The following is a 23733-nucleotide window of genomic DNA, read 5'->3' on the forward strand; positions in this document are numbered from 1 at the left end:
ATGGGTTTTATGTAGACCTTGACGTCGATGAGTGACTAGCCACCCAGGTGGTGATCCTGGCCATGGAGGGCCCTATGTAGATAGACAGGCTTCGAGAAGCCTTCTTTCTTTCTAGAGTCTGTACTCAGACTAGTTGCTTCCGCATGTGCTTGTATGTTTGTATGACTTGAGTGTCGGGTCATGTGACCCCTATCTGTATGAACATGTTATGTATGGCTCTCTGGAGCCTTTAAATAAAGTACTTGAGTTGTAGAGTTTTGTTGTGATGCCATGTTGTATGTACTCATATCGGGCATATTGTGTGTATGATTGAAATGCTTGGTATGAGTGCGATCCGACAATCTAGTTGTTTATCCTTGGCAGCCTTTCTTATGGGGAAATGTAGTCTAGTGTTCCTCGAGCCATAGTAGTCCGCTACAGCCCGGTTCACCGGAGTCCTGCTAGCCCAGCACTACTGTTCAGGACACTTGACTGGCCGGCATGTGTTTCACTTCGTCCCTATGTCTGTCCCTTCGGGGAAATGTCACACAGTGACTTCCGGAGTCTTGCCTAGCCTGCTACAGCCCGGGGTTCCCCGGAGTCCTGTTAGCCCAGTGCTACAGCCTGGAATCACTCGTTGATGACCGAAATGTTCGATGTGATTCATGTATGCCTGTCTCCATAGGTCTGTGCCGCTTTGGGTTCACGACTAGCCATGTTGGCCCGGGTTCTCTGTCATATGGATGCTAGCGACACTATCATATACGTGAGCCAAAAGGCGCAAACGGTCCCGGGCCATGGTAAGGCGACACCCGTGGGATACCGTGCGTGAGGCCGCAAAGTGATATGAGGTTTTACCGGCTAGATCGATGTGACTTGGAATCGGGGTCCTGACACGCCAGTATATTTTGGATTGCGCCATTGGAATCATGCGCTTATAAATCATTGGATTGTTACCCTAACTTGGTATGGCAATGTAAGCCAGCAGTATAAATCAATCCTACAGGTATGTTTTCCTGGTTATATGAATATGCGAGGTTTGATAACCCGCCCTGGTTTTTGACTTTAAGTCGCTAGTACATTTTTGGCTTAGATGGCCTTAACTTTAGTCATTTCCATAATTGCATAATATTATATTATGTTGGGTTGTTACCCGCCCTGGTTTTCGACGTTAAGTCGCCAAGGCATATGTTGTTTAAACTTTGTGTACGATATGCAGAGCTTTACACATGAGTAAGAATACTGCTATTTCTCCTATGAATCATTGCGTTTAAACCCATCATATGGCCATCTGAAAATATTGTCAGGTTATCCGGCTCCGGGTTATATTGATCAATATTGAGTTTATTGAGGCTATGAGCCGCCAAAGTGATCTTTTCAAAAAAAACTGGACGTGACTATGAGCCACCCTGGATGGGGTTATCAATTCCTGATTTTTTGAAAATATTATATGCTGGGGATATTACTATTAAATATAAACCGGCCATGAGGGGCCGGGTTTTGCCCAGCAGGAGTTAGTCATGTTTGAAGCCCACGAAGGAAAGGGATATGGCGCTTTACAGAGGAAATCTACATGAAGGCCCAGGGCCCAAAGGCGGATCAGGGCCCGTAGATATAAACCGCCATATGATATGAGCTTACGTTGTAAGGCAAGGAAAAGTAGAAACCGAGCCGGGCACGTTTATGAGCCGGCCTCGTGATTCTGTAAACCGCTGGGCGTCAACCTGTGTATACAAAGGGATGACCTGGCAGCGGTTTAGGGACGGACAACAAACGATAACTCAAGACCCAGGCAAAGCGGATTCGCTCCCTAGTCATCGAAACCCAAGCAATTCCATCACAACTAGACGTAGGCTTTTACCTTCATCGTAAGGGGCTGAATCAGTATAATTCCTCACGTCCCTTATCCGCTTTAACCCCTTCAGGCTAATCTGTTGCGATGGCTCCATGACTAAGTCCTTTCACGAGGACATCTGCCATGACAAAACCACGACAGTTGGCGCCCATCGTGGGGCTATTGCACGATGGTTTCGAGTTCTTGAAGGGCAGCTTCGAAGGATTTAAGGGATATGCTGTGGGCCGGATGACCATGAGTCGTTGCGGCTCTACATCGACGACGCAGGCTGGGGCCCCGAGGCCGGCTCGATCGAGTACGGGTACCAGGTCCCCTTTGGCAGAATACACGTCTTCATTGGCAAGATCGGTGAATCGGGCCCTGAGCCGGACATCCGCGCCGACATCATCCAGACTGCTCAGCGTGCAAGACTGATGACCCACAAGTATAGGGGATCTATCGTAGTCCTTTCGATAAGTAAGAGTGTCGAACCCAACGAGGAGCAGAAGGAAATGATAAGCGGTTTCCAGCAAGGTATTCTCTGCAAGTACTGAAATAAGTGGTAACAAATAGTTTTGTGATAAGATAGGTTGTAACGAGCAACAAGTAAGAAAAGTAAATAACGTGCAACATGGTGGCCCAATCCTTTTGTAGCAAAGGACAAGCCGGAACAAACTCTTATAATAGGAAAAGCTCTCCCGAGGACACATGGGAATATCGTCAAGCTAGTTTTCATCACGTTCATATGATTCGTGTTCGATACATTGATAATTTGGTATGTGGGTGGACCGGTGCTTGGGTGCTGTTCTTACTTGAACAAGCATCCCACTTATGATTAAACTCTATTGCAAGCATCCACAACTACAACAAAAGTATTAAGGTAAACCTAACCATAGCATGAAACATATGGATCCAAATCAGCCCCTTACGAAGCAACGCATAAACTAGGGTTTAAGCTTCTGTCACTCTAGCAACCCATCATCTACTTATCACTTCCCAATGCCTTCCTCTAGGCCCAAATAATGGTGAAGTGTTATGTAGTCGACGTGCACATAACACCACTAGAGGCTAGACAACATACATCTTATCAAAATATCAAACGAATACCAAATTCACATGACTACTCATAGCAAGACTTCTCCCTTGTCCTCGGGAACGAACTTAATTACTCACAAAGCATATTCATGTTCAAAATAAGAGGGGTAATAATATGCATATAGGATCTGAACATATGATCTTCCACCAATTAAACTAACTAGCATCAACTACAAGGAGTAATCAACACTACTAGCAACCTACTAGCACCAATCCCGGACTTTGAGACAAGAATTGGATACAAGAGATGAACTAGGGTTTGGAGATGAGATGGTGCTGGTGAAGATGTTGATAGAGATTGCCCTCTCCTGACGACAGGAGCGTTGGTGATGACGATGGTGATGATTTCCCCCTCCGGGAGGGAAGTTTCCCCGGCAGAACCGCTCTGTCGGAGCTCTAGATTGGATCCGCCAAGGTTCCGCCTCGTGGCGGCGGAGTCTTGTCCCGAAAAGTTCCTCCTTATTTGTTTATCATCGAAAGACCTCATATAGGAGAAGATGGGCATCGGAGAGCCACCAGGGGGCCCACGAGGTAGGGGGCGCGCCCTAGGGGGGGCGCGCCCCCACCCTCGTGAGAAGGGTGTGGGCCCCCTGGCCTTCATCTTTGGCGTGGATTTTTCTTTATTTCTTTTAAGATGTTCCGTGGAGTTTCAGGACTTTTGGAGTTGCGCAGAATAGGTCTCTAATATTTGCTCCTTTTCCAGACCAGAATTCTAGCTGCCGGCATTCTCCCTCTTTATGTAAACCTTGTAAAATAAGAGAAAATAGCCGTAAGTATTGTGATATAAAGTGAAGTAACAGTCCATAATGCGATAAGTATCGATATAAAAGCATGATGCAAAATGGACGTATCAAAGACATGCCTGCGTTCAGCAAGCCATGAAGCGTGCCTTCGTGGGAGTCATCCATAGAGCAGAATCTGAGTATAGATCGGTATCTGGTGGCGAAACCGACGTATACTCTGATGACGAGTCTTCAACCGGCGAGACCGAGTCGCTATATCAGCTGCATGATGCCAGATTAGTGGTGGTTCCGATGGCGATAGTATTCCGGACCTCCTTGAACCGCTGAGCCGAGTTATGATCTTCATGGCCGGGACACAATCGGTGCAACATTCTTCCACCACCGCAGCGGTGATTTCCGGTTCAGCAGCGGCAACACCAGCTGGGGCAGGGGGCTCTGCTTGACCGCCGGCATAGGCTTTGTCCGATTTATTCAACACTTTGGTAACGTTGCTAGTAGCTGAGGTTGACGCGGCAAACTAGGATCAGCATAACGCGGAAATTGCAAAGGTGAAGGATCAGAAACTCAAGCTAAGGCAGATCTGGCAGCGGAGAACACCAGGATGTCCGCTGAGCGGGCCGGATTAGAGGCACAGGCCTATCGGCTTATGTGGGATCAGAGTGTGTTAGATGATGTCATGAGGAGAAGGTATGAGTCTCTCCTGCCACCGATTTACGAGGGAAGGAACCTCTTTAACACGCCAGGAGCAGGCACCAGCAACCGGCCAGTGGTAAACCGGGCGGAGGCACATGGAACAGGGGCGCCGGTTCAGCCGCGCACAATGGATCCACCTCGACAGAATAATGTCCCATCACAGCACGTCCCAATGCCTCCTGGTCATTATTCTAACCCGTTGGATAAGATCGTTGCCGTCGCTTCATGATTGGCAGCTCTCCTGATCGAGGGCGAGTCCCCAGTAGCAGTGGAAACACGACGGGCTAGGGAGCTCCTTCAGACAGCTTTGACTCAGCAGCAGGCTTATTCACACAGCCGCGAGAGGATTCATTCCACACCCCGTCCAAGTCGTAGCTACAACAGGCATATTGATGAACCAGCCGTATCAAGCAGTGCGAGAAACTGTAACCCGCCGCGAGGTCATAACCCGGCGGGCAGCGGTGCTAATGCCCAGGATGTGGTGGATCACGGTAGAGCGTGCCGAGAAGCAGAGTTAGCAGCACAGTATGCGGCCCGTCAGCTTACTCCGGTTCGTCCAACTACTTCGGTGGAACCAGGCGTTTTTTTAGTTCTTTGGGGGTGCCGTGTCTTTCCCCAGCCATACGTAACGTGCGGCTACCCAAGGACTTCAAGGGTCCTCGTAAGGTGCCCAATTACACTATCGATTTACCCTCTAAGTCATGGATTGAGAGTTATGAGATGGCGATGGAGATGCTGGATGTGGATGATGCGGCATGTGCTAAGTACTTCACCATGATTCTGGAGGGAACATCTTGTACTTGGTTAAAAAGCTTACCAGCTAACTCCATTGGATCATGGGCCGAGTTGAAAAGCCGGTTTATCCAGAATTTCAAAGCCACGTGCAAATAGCCCATGTCAATTGTGGACTTAGCCGCCTATGTTCAAGAGGAGGGGGAGTCCACAACCCATTGGGTAAAGCGAGTCTCAACTATTCTGCATTCATCAGACCGCATCAATGCTGACACGGCCGTCTTAGCATTGGAAGGCAATTGCCGGTTTACGCCCTTGAAGATGAAGCTGGGAAGGCTCAAGTGTCACTGCAACGACATGGCCACGCTTATGGAAGCTCTGGTTAAGTATGCCGATTCAGACAGTACTAAGGACCCTACGTCTGAGGATGAAAAGACGGGTGAGGGAGTCCTGGATTAGGGGGTCTTCGGACGGCCGGACTATATCCTTTGGCCGGACTGTTGGACTATGAAGATACAAGATTGAAGACTTCGTCTCGTGTCCGGATGGGACTCTACTTGGCGTGGAAGGCAAGCTAGGCAATACGGATATGTATATCTCCTCCTTTGTAACCGACCTTGTGTAACCCTAGTCCCCTCTGGTGTCTTTATAAACCGGAGGGTTTTAGTCCGTAGGATAACAGACAATCATACCATAGGCTAGCTTCTAGGGTTTAGCCTCTCCGATCTCGTGGTAGATCAACTCTTGTAATACTCATATCATCAAGAATAAATCAAGCAGGACGTAGGGTTTTACCTCCATCAAGAGGGCCCGAACCTGGGTAAAACATCGTGTGCCCTGCCTCCTGTTACCATCCGCCTTAGACGCACAGTTCGGGACCCCCTACCCGAGATCCGCCGGTTTTGACACCGACATTGGTGCTTTCATGGAGAGTTCCTCTGTGTCGTCACCGTTAGGCTTGATGGATCCTACTATCATCGATAGCGATGCAGTCCAGGGTGAGACTTTTCTCCCCGGACAGATCTTTGTGTTTGACGGCTTCGCACTGCGGGCCAACTCGCTTGGCCATCTGGAACAGATCGAAAGTTACGCCCCTGGCAACCAGGTCAGGTTTGGAAGCTTAAATTACACGGCCGATATCCGCGGAGACTTGATCTTCGATGGATTCGAGCCCCTGCCATGTGTGCCACGCGGTCACGATAAGTATGATTTAGCTCTACAATCGGACCGTATTCAGGAGATCGCACCGGCAGCCGCTCTGAGCCTCAATTTGGAGCCAGTTGCGCCATCCATGGACAGGTGGATAGACCCCGCCACGGAGGTCATATCCTCTGCGGCGATCGAGCCGAATATCGACCTTACCCTTCACGAGAGCTGTGTTGCCAAACTGCCGGATCCTTCTCTGGCCACGGGCTCCGAATCGCCTGCGCCCGTTCCTATCGAATCCAATTGGGCGCCGCTCATGGAGTTTACCTCCGCGGATATTTTTCAACACTCGCCCTTCGGCGACATACTGAACTCATTAAGTTCTCTCTCCTTGTCAGGAGGATCCTGGCCGAACTATGTCCGACAGGATTGGGATGCGGATGACGAAGAAATTCGCCGCCCACCCACCACCCACTTAGTAGCCACTATCGATGACTTAACCGACATGCTCGACTTCGACTCCGAAGACATCGACGGTATGGACGACAATGCGGGAGACGAAGAGGAACCACTGCCCACAGGGCACTAGACAGCCACCTCATCATACGATATATACATGGTGGACACACCCAAAGAAGGCAATGGTGACGAGACAACGGAGGATGGCCCCTCCAAGAAGCAACCCAAGCGCCAGCGTCAGCGGCGCTGCTCTAAGTCCCGCCAAGGCAAAAGTGGTGATACTGGCACCGGAGATAATAGCACTCCAGACAGTGCCGAAGACAACAACAATCCCCTTCAGCAAGATTTGGGGCAGGAGGATGGAGAAGCCAGCCCTCCAGAGAGAGCGGCAGATGGAGAGGCGGAGGATGATAATTACATGCCTCCCTCCGAAGACGAGGCAAGCCTCGACGATGATGAATTCGTCGTGCCTGAGGATCCCGTCGAACCAGAGCGCTTCAAGCGCCGGCTTATAGCCACGGAAAATAGCCTTAAGAAAAAGCAGCAGCTTCAAGCTGATCAAGATTTGCTAGCTGACAGATGGACTGAAGTCCTGGCGGCCGAGGAATACAAACTCGAACGCCCCTCCAAGAGTTACCCACAGTGCAGGTTGCTATCCCGACTGGAGGAGGAAGCACCAAAACCTACATCCCCGGCGTATGACGCGGCTGATCGGCCACCTCATGGCCGTGACAGAGAGACATTCCAGCCAAAAGCTCTGCCCGCACCCCGACGCCATTCAAATAAAAAGTCATGGGGAAATACGCTAGACATGCGAGACGTATTGGAGGACAAAGCAAAACATGCAAGATCGATCTATGGATCACGAGGGCGCGCCACTATGCAAGACGATAATCGTCACACCGGATATAGTAAAAGTAAGCCCGGCCGGGCTGAACACAGCGGGCAAGACTGATTCGAGCTACGTCGCGACATAGCCCAGTACAGAGGCGCCGCACACCCCTTATGCTTCACAGACGAAGTAATGGATCATCAAATCCCAGAGGGTTTCAAACCCGTAAATATAGAATCATATGACGGCACAACACATCCCGCGGTATGGATCGAGGATTTCCTCCTGCATATCCACATGGCCCGCGGTTATGACCTACACGGCATCAAATACCTCCCACTCAAACTCAAAGGATCAGCTCGGCATTGGCTCAACAGCTTGCCTGCAGAGTCCATCGGCTGTTGGGAAGATCTGGAAGCCGCATTCCTCGACAACTTTCAGGGCACTTATGTGCGACCACCAGATGCCGATGACTTGAGCTACATAATTCAGCAGCCAGAGGAATCGGCTGGGCAATTCTGGACACGGTTCCTAACAAAGAAAAATCAAATCGACGACTGTCCAGATGCAGAGGCCCTAGCAGCTTTCAAGCACAACATCCGCGACGAATGTCTCGCCCGACACCTTGGCCAGGAAAAGCCGAAATCTATGGCAGCCCTCACGACACTCATGACCCGCTTTTGTGCGGGAGAAGACAGCTGGCTGGCTCGGGCAATAACATATCAAAGAACCAAGGTACTTCAGATACCAAGGATGGCAATGGCAGATCACGTCACAACAAACATAAGCGCCGCATTAACAATGACGATACCGAGGATACGACAGTCAATGCCGGATTCAAAGGCTCTAAACCCGGTCAGCGGAAAAAGCCATCCAAAAGAAGCACTCCGGGCCCGTCCAGTTTGGACCGTATACCCGATCGCTCGTGCCAAATACACGGCACCCCCGACAAGCCAGCCAACCTCACCAACAGGGATTGTTGGGTGTTCAAGCAGGCCGGCAAGATAAATGCCGAAAACAAAGATAAGGGGTCACATAGCGATGACGAGGAGGAGCCCCGGCAGCCGAACACCGGAGGACAGAAGAGGTTCCCCCCACAAGTGGGGACGGTGAACATGATATACGCAACCCACATCCCCAAGATGGAGCGGAAGCGTGCGCTCAGGGACGTATATGGGTTGGAGCCAGTCGCCCCAAAGTTCAACCCATGGTCTTCCTGCCCGATCACCTTCGACCGCAGGGACCACCCGACTAGTATCCATCATGGCGAATTCGCCGCATTGGTCTTAGACCAAATCATTGATGGATTTCACCTCACTCGAGTCCTTATGGATGGCGGCAGCAGCCTGAACCTGCTTTATCAGGACACAGTGCGCAAAATGGGTATAGACCCCTCAAGGATCAAGCCCACTAAAACGACCTTTAAAGGCGTCATACCAGGTGTAGAGGCCCATTGCACAGGCTCATTAGCACTGGAAGTGGTCTTTGGATCTCCGGATAACTTCCGAAGAGAAGAGTTAATCTTCGGCATAGTCCCGTTCCGCAGTGGCTACCATGCACTGCTCGGGCGAACCGCATTTGCGAGATTCAATGCGGTACCGCATTATGCATATCTCAAGCTCAAGATGCCAGGACCTCAGGGGGTCATCACAGTCAATGGAAACACAGAGTGCTCTCTCCGCATGGAGGAGCACACTGCGGCCCTCGCAGCAGAAGCGCAAAGCAGCCTCTTAAGGCAATCCACTAGTTCGGCGATTAAGGACCCGGACACCTTCAAGCGCGCCCGGAGTAATTGACAACAGGACCGCCTAGCACGTTCCGAGCTCGCATAGCAATGCGGCCCCCACCCCGGTCCCAGCCAAACGGCGAAATCCGTGCCACGCGTACATAATTACACATTAAAAATACCATGGGCACAGGCGGGGAGGGGGGCACGACTGCGGCACGCTCCAAGTCACGGCTTAAACCGCACAAGGGGCTTCCCGCTTTGTTATTTTTCTCTTTCAGGACTTTAATCTCTGGAAACCCTATCCGGCAGCATGATTTCCGAACACATGATGCAGCAACCAAGGAGGCAGAAAGCTATGTCACACCATGGAACTCCCAGGTGGATTATGATAACGAGTGAAATATTTGCTTTAATACTATTCCTCATCTTGCCCTTGGAAGGGACATGTCAAACAGTCCTACTTTTTGCTTATCGCACTACTTGTATCATTCCGCTTTAACGCACCTTTTTGAATAAACAATGCATAGCATTAAGACTATTATTGCATTCTTCCTTTTTATATATATGTTCATTCATGACATCTAGCACTCGTACACTCTGGTACGGCCAATACGCTAGGGGCTTAAGCATACCCCATAATACGGCGTGAGAAATCCGAACACTTTCGACAGTGTGGCACCCCGAACTTATAGCATTATATGCATCAGCTCTGAATCATGTCTTGGGTCAATAGTTGGGTTTTCCTGGCTCCCATGTTTTGGTACCTTATGTTCTGCTATATCGGCTAAGGTAGCACTGGGAGAACTACGACGATTGTGCCCCGGTTCTGCTGGGCTAAGCACCTCAGTAGAGAAAGCTAAAACTAACTGTCATGATAAGGCGAGAGACTGGTCGCTGTTCGAGAGGTTTCGAGTCCCTAAAGACTTATGTCGCTTAGAGCGAGGAGTTGGCCATGTCCGGCTTAAGGCGTGTATCTCGCCCCAAATTCGGCCTTCCGAATACTAGGGGCTTCGCCGAAATTTAAAATTATAGAATTCTATTGCTAAGTGAGAGTGATAACGCATTATAGTCCGATTGCCTTGTTCGTTGTGCGGACCACCTCCCTCGAAGGACCCAACAATGGGAACAAGAGTGCTCAGGTTTATCCCGAACACCCCAGCACTCGTGGCGTGGGGGCAGAAGCCAATGACTAGCCATCTCTCAGATTTGATAAACAGCTGAACAAAAGGCAATATTTTAAATTCAGACAAGCGTTGCATAGCGCATATGAACAAGTTTTTCATAATACAGGATTACACGAGAAGTTCATTCAAATATTACATCTTTTGCACACTCGTCCACTACAAGACGGACACCCTTCAGGACACCCTCATAGTACATCTCGGGGTGGTGATGCTCCTTGCCCTCCGGCGGCCCTTCCTTCACCAGCTTCATGGCGTCCCTCTTGGCCCATTGCACCTTCACACGGGAGAAACCCGGCATGCACCTTCGATGCAGACAGACCGCTTGATGACTTCCAGCCGTGGGAAGGCATCCATAAGCCGCCTCACCAGGCCGAAGTAGCTGAGAAGGGCGTCTCCAGGTCACATCCGGACTATAAAGCCCTTCATGGCATGTTCGGCCGCCTTGTGCAGCTCGACCAGTTGCTTCAGCTGGTCGCTCAGAGGCATCGGGTGTTCGGTCCCAGTATACTGAGACCAGAACAGCTTCTCCATTGAGCTTCCCTCCTCGGCCTGGTAAAACTGTGCGGCATCTGACACGCTGCGGGGCAAATCTGCGAATGCTCCTGGAGAGCTACGGATTCAGGTAAGTAACAAGAAATTTACTTTCACATGCTTGCTTTGGAAATAGAATGCCTTACCCGCCGCTATCTTCTTCATCGCATCAATCTCCTGGAGGGCCTTTTGGGCTTCGGCCTTGGCATTCTTTGTGCTCTCGAGGGCCGCGGCAAGCTCGGACTCTCGCGTCTTCAAGTCAAGCTCCAACGCCTCATGCTTCGTTACGAGAGCGTGGAGCTCTTGCTGCACCTCGCCCACCCGAGCCTCCTGCCTTTCTCGCTCGGTGCGCTCCTTGGCTGCTTTTTTTTCGGCCTCAGATAGCGCTTGCTTCAGGGTCGCCACCTTGGGCGTGGCCCCTAGAAAATTTACGATGATCCTGTCATTTTGCAATCGCATTCTTTTTCTATATATCCATAGACTAGGTATTACTTACCTTTGTTCTCCTCGAGCTACCTCTTGGCAAGACCGAGCTCTTCCTTGGACCCTTCGAGGTCCTGCTTCAGTGCGGCGACCTCTGCAGTCAGTGCGGCAGAGGCCAGCAGTGAAGCCTGCATACGCATATAGACATACTTATATTAGACTCCTGCGATATTGTTTGATCCTCTGTTCGGCTTTTCTTTGTGAACACTGAACAGAGCATCAGGGGCTACTGTCTATGCGGTAATATTTTTCCTATATTTCAAATACGTACCTCAAAGCCTGTTAGAAGGCTGGCACAGGCTTCAGTCAGTCCGCTCTTGGAAGACTGAACCTTCTGGATCACCGCACTCATAATAGTGTGGTGCTCTTCGTTGATGGAAGCGCTGCGAAGCGCTCCCAGCAGACTGTCCGGTGCCTCTGGATGGACAGAGGTCACCGGCACAGGTGTCTTGCCCCTTTTGGAAGGAGGCCCCCTGTCTGAGTCCGGAACCACTGGAGGTTCCGGCGCGGTGTTCGGCTGAGGGCAGAACTCGGAGCCCTCGGGAGCCTTGCTCCCTCTGCTCCCGGAATCCGGAAGGTCGCCTTGAGGCGCCTACGGGACTGTCTCCCCTCGACCCGGTGCCTCTTGAGACAATACCTCGGTGTTGTCCGTAGGGTAAGGGGAGGTGGCGGTCGGAAGTGGATCACTATCCATATCCGACGAGCCCAGGGAGCCGTCCAACAAAGATACGTCGATACGGGCTTGTGGAGGTCTACATAATCATAATTCAGCGTTAGGATAAGCAGTGCGACAAAGGTATGCTCTGAGTTACTCTGGCATCCGAATACTTACGACTTTGCCAGGGGCTTGGCCCTGAGCAGCCACTCATCTTCGCCTTCGGCAGTGGTGGTGGAGTAGTCCGAAAGGAGAGTCCTTCCCTTCTTGGACCCTTCCCTTCTTGGACCCTTCGGCCCCCCGGTTGGGGCGGCCTTCCTTTTCTTGTCTCCCCCGGCTGGAGGGGGAGCATCTTCATCTTCCTCCTCGTCTTCCGGGGAGGAGTGCATCGCGGAGTTATCGAACGATGAGTCCGATAACACCTGGCATCGGGAAATCTTTCGGGTTCCCTTGGCCTTCTTGGTCTTCTCCGACACCTTGTAAGGAGCCGGAGTCAGCATCTCCGTCAGGAGAGCGTCCGCAGTGTCTTCGGGCAGAGGGGCCGGACAGTTAATCTACCCTGACGTCTCCACCCAGTCCTGTCAAAGGCATGGAGCTCAGACCCCGCACATGGTTAAGCTAGGGGAAATAAATATCCTACCAGATGTATAAAACTCACCGAATGCGCTAGGCGCTTCGCGCTTAGCTCGCGGTCCTCAGTGAGAGAGGGAGGGACCTCGACGCCCTTGAACAGCACCCTCCAGACGTCCTTGTGCGTCGTGTCGAAAAGCTCGCTCAGAGTCTGGTGCTGGGCCGGGTCGAACTCCCACAAGTTGAAATCCCGTTGTTGACACGGGAGGATCCGGTGGATGAGCATGACCTGGACTATGTTGACAAGCTTGAGCTTCTTGCCTGCGATATTCCGGATACATTTCTAGAGTTCGTCCAGCTCCACCGATGAACCAGGACAAGCCCTTCTCTTTCCAGGAGGTGAGCCGCGTGGGGATTCTGGATCGAAACTCGGGGGCAGCCACCCAGTTCGTGTCACACGGCTCGGTGATGTAGAACCACGCCGACTGCCACCCCTTTATGGTCTCCATGAAGGAGCCTTCAAGCCATATAACATTGGGCATCTTGCCCACCATGGCTCCGCCGCATTCTGCTTGTTGGCCTCCCACCACCTTCGGCTTGATATTGAAGGTCTTTAACCACATGCCGAAGTGGGGCCGGATGCGGAGGAAAGCCTCACACACGACGATGAATGCCGAAATGTTGAGGATGAAGTTCGGGGCCAGATCATGGAAGTCCAACCCGTAGTAGAACATGAGACCACGGACGAATGGATGGAGGGGACACCCCAGTCCGTGGAGGAAGTGGTGGAGGAAAACTACCCTCTCGTGAGGTTCAGGTGCAGGAACGATGTGCCCTGCAGCGGGCAGCCGATGTGCGATATTCGCGGCTAAGTATCCGGCTCCACACAGCTTCTTGATGTGTCCCTCCGTAATGGAGGAAGCCATCCATTTGCCTCCTGCTCCGGACATGATTGGAGAAGGTTGAGGGGAAGGATGTGGACTTGGGCATTGGAGCTCGAGTGTGCAAGAATGGATGAGCAAGGAGGAAGAAGGCGTGGGTAGAAAAAGGTTAAACCTTCTCCCTTTATAAGGGCGGCCGAAACTATGCGCCCCCACTAGCCTGGCAAAACTCGCTTATCCCCCAAGTGTCATAATCGATGGCGCGGTGGGGTTACCCACGCCCGTATTGATGAGAATCCTGTAATAAGGGGGACACGATCTCTGCTTTGACAAGACGTGTCAAAAAACTGCCTCACATTATGTGCGGGGCTAGTTAAAGGAAACGGCTCAAATAATCACCGGGCCATGGCATAATGTCATGTTGCCAAAGCGTGTCAGCAGATTAGATTTGTGGAAATATTATTCTCTCTACGGTGGTATGTGGAACTTATTTTGCAGGGTTGGACACTATCCTTGTATTCAAATTCTTCTGTGGTGTATTCGGAGGAGGAACCCGCCTTGCAATGCCGAAGACAATACAGCGTTCCAGACTCATCGTCATTGAAGCCTGGTTCAGGGGCTACTGAGGGAGTCCTGGATTAGGGGTCTCCGGACGGCCGGACTATATCCTTTGGCCGGACTGTTGGACTATGAAGATACAAGATTGGACACTTCGTCTCATGTCCGGATGGGACTCTACTTGGCGTGGAAGGAAAGCTAGGCACTACGGATATGTATATCTCCTCCTTTGTAACCGACCTTGTGTAACCCTAGCCCCCTCTGGTGTCTTTATAAACCGGAGGGTTTTAGTCCGTAGGACAACAGACAATCATACCATAGGCTAGCTTCTAGGGTTTAGCCTCTCCGATCTCGTGGTAGATCAACTCTTGTAATACTCATATCATCAAGAATAAATCAAGCAGGACGTAGGGTTTTACCTCCATCAAGAGGGCCCGAACCTGGGTAAAACATCGTGTTCCCTGCCTCCTGTTACCATCCGCCCTAGACGCATAGTTCGGGACCCCCTACCCGAGATCCGCCGGTTTTGACACTGACAACGGGGAAGGGAAAGAAGAATGGCATTGCCAAGGGGCAGCAGCATAACTCGGCGGGTCACGGGAACAACGGTAAGCGCAAGGTGGACAACAGCTTGGATTTTGTGGCTAACACCAGCACCCAGGATAATGGTCAGCGCCGTAAGGGTAAACTGCCCCAGCGGGGTAGAGGTTCAGGTCCCAATCTTGAACGCATGTTAAATGAACCTTGCCCAAAGCACGGGTCGCGAGAGAGGCCCGCTACACACCTTTGGAAGGATTATTTTATCATGCGGGAGTTTAAAAATTCAAGTTCGTTCCAGTACGACCAGGGACCGCACGACGGTTCAGGAGGCGGTTCTCATGGGCCAGGTTATGGTGGAGGCAGCTCCGGTTCAGGATTTCAAGGCAATCAAACCGGACATGGCAATGAAGGCAATCAGGGTAACCATGGCGGTTATGATCATCAGGGAGGTCAGTAGCAGCAACAATCGGGTTATCAGAGTAATCCGAAGCAGTTGAACAGTGGACAGTATCATGTCTTCACCACTAGCCTATGTAAGCGCGATTAGAAGCTTCATAAAAGGGAAGTGAACTCCGTTGAACTGGTAGTGCCCCGTTATCTGCGCTGGTCTGAACAACCCATCATGTGGAGTCGAGAGGATCATCCACCCCAGGTTGATAATCCGGGTCATCCGGCCTTAGTAGTGGCACCTCAGGTTGGGGAGTACAAGTTCACCAAGGTACTCATGGACGGAGGGAGCAGTATCAATATCCTTTATTATGAAACCTTCCGTCGCATGGGGTTGACAGATAAGAATCTTGAACCATCGAACATCATCTTTCATGGCGCGGTGCCTAGTAAATCGGCGTACCCAGTTGGTAAGATAGCTCTAGAGGTTGCTTTTGGAGATGATCATGATTCAAGATCAGAAACATTGAATTTTGAAGTGGTAAAAATCAAGAGCCCATATCATGCCCTGTTTGGACGGCCGGCATATGCTAAGTTCATGGCAAGGCCCTGTTATGTTTATCTGCAGCTTAAGATGCCGGGTCATAAGGGGACCATCACAGTGCATGGGAGCCGGAAGATTGCTTTGGAATGTGAAGAAGGAGATGCGGCCTATGCTGAGTCGGTTTGTGCAACAGAGGAGTTGAAGTTTTACAAAGACAATATTGATCCGGCGGATATGACCTCTCTGAAAAAACCAACTATAGAGCGTGATCCGCCTTTGAAGTTTAAATCGGCCGAGGAGACTAAGTTGGTTGACTTTGTTCCCGGCGATTCATCCAGGCAGTTCAGCATCAGTGCTAACCTGTATCCGAAATAGGAAAGCGCGCTCATCGAGTTCATCCGTGAGAACTGGGACATCTTTGCATGGAAACCTTCTAACATGCCAGGTGTACCGAGGGAACTCACTGAGCACACTCTTAATATAGATCCTAAGTTTAAACTGGTCAGTCAGTTTTTCCGCCGCTTCAATGAAGAAAGGCACAAGGCTATTAGAGAGGAGGTAGCCCGGCTCTTGGTCGCAGGGTTTATTGTGGAGGTCTTTCACCCTGAGTGGCTAGCTAATCCGGTGCTGGTACTTAAGAAGAACGACACTTGGTGTATGTGTGTGGACTACATAGATATGAACAAGGCCTGTCCAGCTGATCCCTTTGCTCTCCCTCGTATTGATCAAATCATTGATGCTACGGCGGGTTGTGACCGTTTGTGTTTTCTGGACGCTTATTCCAGTTACCATCAGATCAAAATGGCAGTTAAGGACCAGGAGAAGACAGCTTTCATAACTCCCTTTGGAGCCTTCTGCTGTGTATCTAAGCCTTTTGGGCTCAAGAGTGCCAAGGCGACTTATCAGTGTTGTGTACAGAGTTGTCTTCACAATCAGATCGGGCGCAATGTTCATGCTTATGTCGATGATATTGTGGTGAAGTCCAGAAAGGAGGAAACATTGATAGATGATTTGAAGGAGACTTTTGATAACCTCCGGGTTTATAAGATGATGCTCAATCCGGCCAAATGTGTCTTTGGTGTACCGGCAGGCAAACTCTTGGGTTTTCTATGTCTAACAGGGGCATTGAAGCTAATCCGGATAAGATCAAAGATATTACATCTCTGGGTAAACCGGCGTTTATTAACGATGTTCAGCGTCTGGCGGGCCATATTGCAGCATTAAGCCGGTTTATCAGTCGGTTAGGGGAGAAGGCCATCCCTTTGTATCAGATGCTGAAGAAGATGGATGACTTTGTTTGGAGTGAGGCTACCAATGAAGCGTTTGAGAGTCTAAAGCAGCAGCTAGCTGAGCCGCCTGTCCTTGCTGCTCCTGTTGATAAAGAGCCTTTGTTGTTGTATGTGGCTGCTAATGCCCGGGCTGTTAGTGTGTCTATAGTTGTGGAGCACAAGGAGGCCGGAAAAGAGTATTCGGTTCAACGGCCAGTTTATTATATCAGTGAGGTGCTTATTGAATCCAAGCAGAGGTACCCACATTGGCAGAAGCTGGTGTATGGAGTTTTCATGGCAAGCCGGAAGCTCAAGCACTATTTTCAGGGTCATCCTATCACTATGGTCAATTCTGCTCCCTTGGGGGATATCATCCAAAACAGAGAAGCAATTAGCCGGATTGCCAAATGGGCTAATGAGCTTGGACCTCAGGGGTTAAAATATACGCCTCACACAGTAATCAAATCCCAAGCACTTGTGGAATTCATCAATGATTGGACAGAGTTGCAGGCACCAGAGGAAAATCCAGATAACACTTATTGGACTATTCATTTTGATGGGTCCAGACAATTGGAAGGCTCGGGGGCTGGAGTCATATTAACTTCCCCACGAGGTGATAAGTTTTGTTATGTTCTCCGTTTAATGTTCCCTTGCACTACCAATGCAGCTGAATATGAGGCCTTGCTCCATGGTCTTCGGATGGCTAAGGATATGAATTTAAGCTGGGTTAAATGCTTTGGTGACTCGGACCTGGTGGCTCAACAGGTGTCTGGCACTTGGGATTCCAAGGATCCACTCATGGCAGCGTATCGACAAGAGGTGGATATAGTGGCTGGTCATTTCAAGGGTTATTAGGTTAACCATGTAGGCTGGCAAAAGAATGAAGCGGCGGATGCTTTAAGTCACTTAGGCTCTCAATGTAAACCGGTGCCGCCCAATGTCTTCCTGGATGTGCTACATAATCCATCTGTCAAGATACCTACAGAGGAGGATTTGGCTATTCCTGACCCGGAGGCTCAATTGGTGGCGGCTCTTCACGTTATCCCGGATTGGACAGTCCCATACCTGGCGTACATGAACCGGGGCGAGTTACCGGACGATGAAACTTTGGCCCGGCAGATAATCCGATGATCCAAGTCAATGACCATTATCAATGGGGAGTTGCATCATTGCAGCGTAACAGGGATGTTTCAGCGTTGTGTGTCTCCTCAAGAAGGCTGTGAGATTTTGCGTGAGATCCACGAAGGAGATTGTGGTTACCACGTCGGTTCAAAATCCTTGGTAGCTAAGGCCTTTCGTCACAGTTTTTATTGGTTGACGGCTCATGCTGATGCTGAGGATTTGGTAAAGAGGTGTGGCAGTTGTCAGAAGTTTGCACGCCGCGCTCATGTTTCGGCTCAAGAATTAAGGATGATTCCAATCACTTGGCCATTTGCAACTTGGGGGCTGGATATGGTTGGGCCCTTTAAGAGATCCAAGGACAAGAAGACCCACCTGCTGGTGGCGGTTGATAAGTTTACCAAGTGGGTAGAGGCAGAGCCAGTCAGTAAGTGTGATGCAGCCACGGCGGCTCAATTCATCAAAAAGGTGATCTTCCGTTTTGGTTTTCCACACAGCATCATAACTAATCATGGTACTAATTTGTCCAAGGGTGCTATGGAAGAATTTGGTCAACGTGAGCATATCCGGCTTGATGTATCATCAGTGGCTCACCCCCAATCTAATGGTCAAGCAGAGAGAGCCAATCAAGAGATTTTGAGAGGCATCAAGCCCCGATGTATCGTTCCTTTAAAGCAGACGCCGGGCTGTTGGGTGGAGGAGTTACCTTCCGTGTTATGGAGTATAAACACCACACCGAACAGATCTACGGGTTACACGCCCTTCTTCATGGTTTACAGAGCAGAGGCGGTTCTCCCTAGTGACATCCATCATGACTCGCCCCGTGTGGCGGCTTAAGTTGAAGCTGATAATGAGAAAGCACGTCAGGACTCACTGGACATAAACCGGCAAAACAAGGAAGGAGTTATCAATACTCAGGATTGGGGTTATAGCCCTAACTATACAAAAGTTGGTCAACCAACAGAGTGATTCAATATCATAGGTATCATTTCTTTCGTCTTTCATTATTTTCAAAGTACAGCCTTGGTTATAAACCCCGACTATATATTTGGGCATCATGACCCGTCCAGCGGTAAACCGCTAGGACACTTTCAAACTTATTGTATGCAGGAACAATTTGAATAACACTGCTATGAATTATGAAAAGCATGGTGGATTCACTGTATCAGGCAAAATAAGTATGCATGATGGCATAGCAGACCAAGTGTTTTCAACTAGCCTATTACAAGGCGTTTCAATGCCCAAAAGAATAATTGTTTTCATCAAGTGTGGCAGTGCGCAGAACGCTAAACCGACCTCTGGATCATGACTCGTCACCAGGCTGAATTGACGGCTGTGGATCGTCCTGCGCTGGTGCATCTTCCTCCTCTGTACCCAGTAGCTAGAAGTCAATGGTTGCCCAATCGATTCCAGTTAAGGCTTGGAACACAGCTTCATCACTTATAAGGTTTGAGGGGTCAACATCAGGGGCATAAGTGTGCTTACGGATTGACGGAATAAGATCTTCTACATCATGTGTTGGCACAGGATATCTTTTCTGATCAGAATCATAAACCGACTGATAGTGAGAGAGATCCGTTTCTTCAGCCAATTTGCTTGCTATGGGGTGCATTTCCCTTGTCAACCTTCAAAGATCGTCATTGTTAAATTCTGAGCCGTCCTCCTTTACACCAGGATAGCCGTTGCGTATATCCGACGGTTCAAGATCCGGTATCCATGCCTTTGCCCGGATTAGCGCAGTCAGCGCACCTGACCATGCAGCTGATCTTTTCGGTTCATCCAACCGGGCGGGCAGCATTGACAGCTTCTCAATGGTTTCCTTTATCAAGGTTGGAAGCAGTTTGTTATGCGCAGTGGTGCAAATGGCCCATTGGGCTCCGGAATATAACGGTTCTGTCAGTGTATAGGCAGCCTTCAGCTTCATCCGCATGTCAGAGCCCAGATGGGTAATGCGAGTTCCTGTGTCATTGCAAGCATCAGTAAACCCATAACTGATGAGATGATGTACATTGAAAAGCTTCAGGTGAGGTACTTACTATCAGATTTCGGGTTCCGGCAGACCCTTGAGGTTCGAACACTAGGGTGCGCGCGGAGATCTCTCCCCTACCGATCTACGTCCAATCTCCTCGCGTGATCTAAGACGGAAAGAATGAACAACACAAGGGACACAAGGTTTATACTGGTTCGGGCCACCGTTGTGGTGTAATACCCTACTCCAGTGTGTGGTGTGGTGGATTGCCTCAGGGGCTGATGATGAACAGTACAAGGGAAGAATAGCCTCGCGAGAGGTGTTCTTGAGCTGGTGCGATGAACTGCTCGGGTGAGTTCAGTCGCCTCTTTCTCTCTCTGCTGGGGTTCTACCAGATTTCTAGATGTCTCTCTCTCTCTCTCGATCGATCCTCCTCTACTCTGTGGTGGCTAGCTCTATTTATAGAGGCCCTGGGCCTCTCCCCAAATAATGAGCGGGAAGGGCGCCAACAATTGGCCATTTTGAAGGGGAACATATAGTACAAGTTATCCTTACCAAAGGTGGTCTTCGGCTGCCGAAAGCACTGGTGATGACGCCGTCTTGGGCTCCATGGTGACCTCAGTCCTGCCGCTCTGCTGGTCTTGGTCTTGTTGAACTGGAATGGTAACCTTTGCCTGGTGCCTTGGCCTGTGCTTGCCCCCTGGCGCCCGCCTGGTCTCGATCGTCACGGGCTCCTCGTGAGGTATCCCCGCCTTGGTCTCTCCACCTCCTCGCGAGCCTGCCTGATGAGGCTGCCTCAGAGGAAGCTTTCTGCCGTCCGCCACGCGAGGCTTGGCCCCTCGCGAGGGTCTTGAGGTTGAGATGATGAAGATGGGCCGCACTGGGCCCCCACTTGAGCCACGCAGCAGGCCGCAGGCAGGCAAGTCTGGGGACCCCCGTTCCCAAAACGCCGACAGTAGCCCCCGGGCCCAAGGCGCGCCCGGGCTTGGCCTAGCAGGGAAGCGAAGGGGCAAGTGCGAAGCGCCGTGGGCCCCAAAAGCCTGCGGCCTCGGGCGCCGCGTGGCGATTGATTGGACGTGGGCGTCTGCCCTTCCCCGCGACGCCTTGTTGCGTGCCCGGCTAAGCAGACCCGCAGTTGCACACAGTTGTTCCTCCTTTCCGCTGCTCGCTCGCCTCGTACCTTTCCTTCCTCTTTGAGCTCCAGCCTCCGCCACCAATCCGACTCGAGTTCTCCTCTCTTCACCGCCATGGTGCCGACGAAGAAAGGAAGGGGGAAGAAGCCCGCACCTTCGCCCCACACACCTCCAGCGGCGACCACATGCGGCTTCAGGAGGAGGAGGACTTGGCGCCTGAAGCGCTGCAGACGGTGCTCAGGGTCTTGACTGGCGATCTTTCCCCAGGCAGCCTTTGGAGTAATGGTGTCCTCTTGTATCTTTGCTCCAGCAGGGCTGATTTTGTGAGGCAGATGCCCAGCTTCGACGAGTGGGGACTGCGCCCTGCTGGCTTCATGGGGCCCCGCGAGAACACAGCCGTCGTGGTTGCTTCCCCTGCCGCCCACAACAGTCCTTCCTCGAGCGACAAGGAGGGGAGATGAGAACCCGCGGTAGTTGAGGCGACCGATGTCGAGGTGCTGAAGCCGCGAGAAGTGTTGAAGGCGGCGTCTCCCGAGGCCCGCCCTGGAGCGGCGTCAGGTACGGAGTCGCGGCCTATGGTTCCTGCAGACGGGGCTCCCGAGCCCCCAGCCGTCCCTCGCGAGGCGACGCCTGACGGCGCCTCCAGGCTGACTCCTCCAGCGCTGATCATCTTGACGCTTCTTCTGTACCAGAGGCCGACCCCTGCGCCGAGCGCCTAGGTCAGTTCCACGTAGACTTCGGGGCCCTCCGCAAGAGGAAGGAGGCCTTGGGTGGCAACGACCGCCCTTGCCACTTGTTCAAGCGCAGGAAGTACTTTGCCATGGACGAGTAAGTCTTCTTCTTTCCTTCCTCATTTACTTTGCTATCCCTGCGACTGATTGTGGCCCTTTCAGGCCCTGCCCTGCAAAATTCGCCGAGTCAGCCCGGGAGCCATCTCCCGAAGCTTCGCCTTCTCTGCTGGCCCTAGGCTCGCTGAGCCCGAGCGGTACCCCTGCTGCCAGACCGGTTGGTGGAGCGGTCCGTTCCATAGGGCACCTCGAGCCTGCGCGCCCGCTGTCCTTTCTTCATGAGCCCTTCTGGGGCACATCTGGCTTGCCCCGCGTTCCTCCTCGGATAATAGATGGTGAATGGCTGAAGTCTGTCTTTGGCTCCTCCTCCGTGGGTGGACCGATGCCAGGCCGGATTCCCGGAGAGGTCCGTTCAGCAATGGCTAGGGCGCCAGCCCCCAGCTCCGCGCCGGGAGGGGGCTTGCCGCCTCGGGGCCCTCCACATGCTCCAGTGGAAGAGGGTGATGCGGATGACGTGCTCAGGCGTGTCCAGGAGCGACGTGCCCTTCGCGAAGAGTTCCTCCGGAGGGCGGCGGATGCGGTGAGCCGGATCGGGGCAGAGCTTGCTGACGAGGATGCGCGCCTCGAGGCCGAAGGCTTGCGCCTTGCTAAGGAGAGGCACAAACTAAAGGTGGCCATTGCCCTCGCGCATCACCAACGTGATCTCGAAAACGCGAAGGCTGAAGCGTCGCTGGCAGCTTCGCGGAGGCCTGCTCCCAGGCCGTTGAGGAGGCTCGGGAGGCAGACCGACGGCACAAGGATGCGGAGGAGCACGCACGGGAACTCCAAGCCTGGAGCAACTCCCTGGAGAAGCAAGTGGAACTGCACCAGGTGGCCCTTGAGTCGATGGGGGTGGCCTCTGTTGACCGGGCAGAGCTTCTGAAGCGCAAGGAGGCGCTGACGCTGGAGGCCGCTGAGCGTAACCTTGACCTTGAGCGGTTGGAGACGAGGGAGCGCCTGGTGGCCCGGGCGGAGGATGACGTTGCCGCGCGCGAAGCCCGGGCCCAGGAAGAAGTCGATCGCCGCATGGCGGAAGCTCGCTCGGCCTTCGAGCGCGAATACGAGATGAGGTTGGGGCTGATCAAGGCCGAGGCAGAGGGCAGGACCGCAGCCCTCAGGGCCAAACTGACTGAAGTGACGCGGCGTGCGGACTGCTCGGCAGCCGCCCTCAGCACGGCGTAGGCGGAGCTGTCCTCTTCCCAGGCCGAGCAGCTTCTTCTCCACCAGAGGGTTGATGACGCCGAGGCCGTCGCATTGCCGGATGAGGACGAGATCCGTCGGCGGCGCGTTCTGGAGCATGTGCATGCCCCCATGCTTCAAACGCTCAGAGAGAGGGCCAACAAAGCTTTGGGCTATATCTGCAAGGCTACCGCTAAGGAGCCACACGAGGTCAACTACACCGGCAACCTACAATTTTTCACCGATGTGGTGACGCTTCTGGAGAACCAATCCGAGAGGTCCCATTGGCTTGTCGAAGAGAGGAGCCCAGCCTTGCTCGGGCGTGCCTTCTCCCGCGTCTTCAGCCATCTGCAGGACAGGGACCCCCACTTCGACTTCGACGCTGCCATCGCACCCGTGCCCATTGCCGCCCGGGGCGACCTGGCGCGGTGGGTGGAGGACAACGTGGACGCCCTTGTCGGGGCCTTTGTGTCTGATGACGACGGCGTGGTCGTGGGCGCCAATGAAGGCGGCGTTGTGGACGAGCCTGGCGCTGATGGAGATGCTGGCGGCGGCGGCAATGTCAACGATGCCAGTGATGCCTCCGAGGATGCCCAAGAAGACGCGGTGAGTGATATGTCCGACTGACCGCATGTCACTGTTGTTTAACCTGCACGAAGAAGG

The sequence above is a fragment of the Triticum urartu genome, chromosome 6A, assembly GCF_056163025.1.
Source record: "Triticum urartu cultivar PI428250 chromosome 6A, HENAU_Tu73, whole genome shotgun sequence".
Taxonomy (NCBI): Eukaryota; Viridiplantae; Streptophyta; class Magnoliopsida; order Poales; family Poaceae; genus Triticum; species Triticum urartu.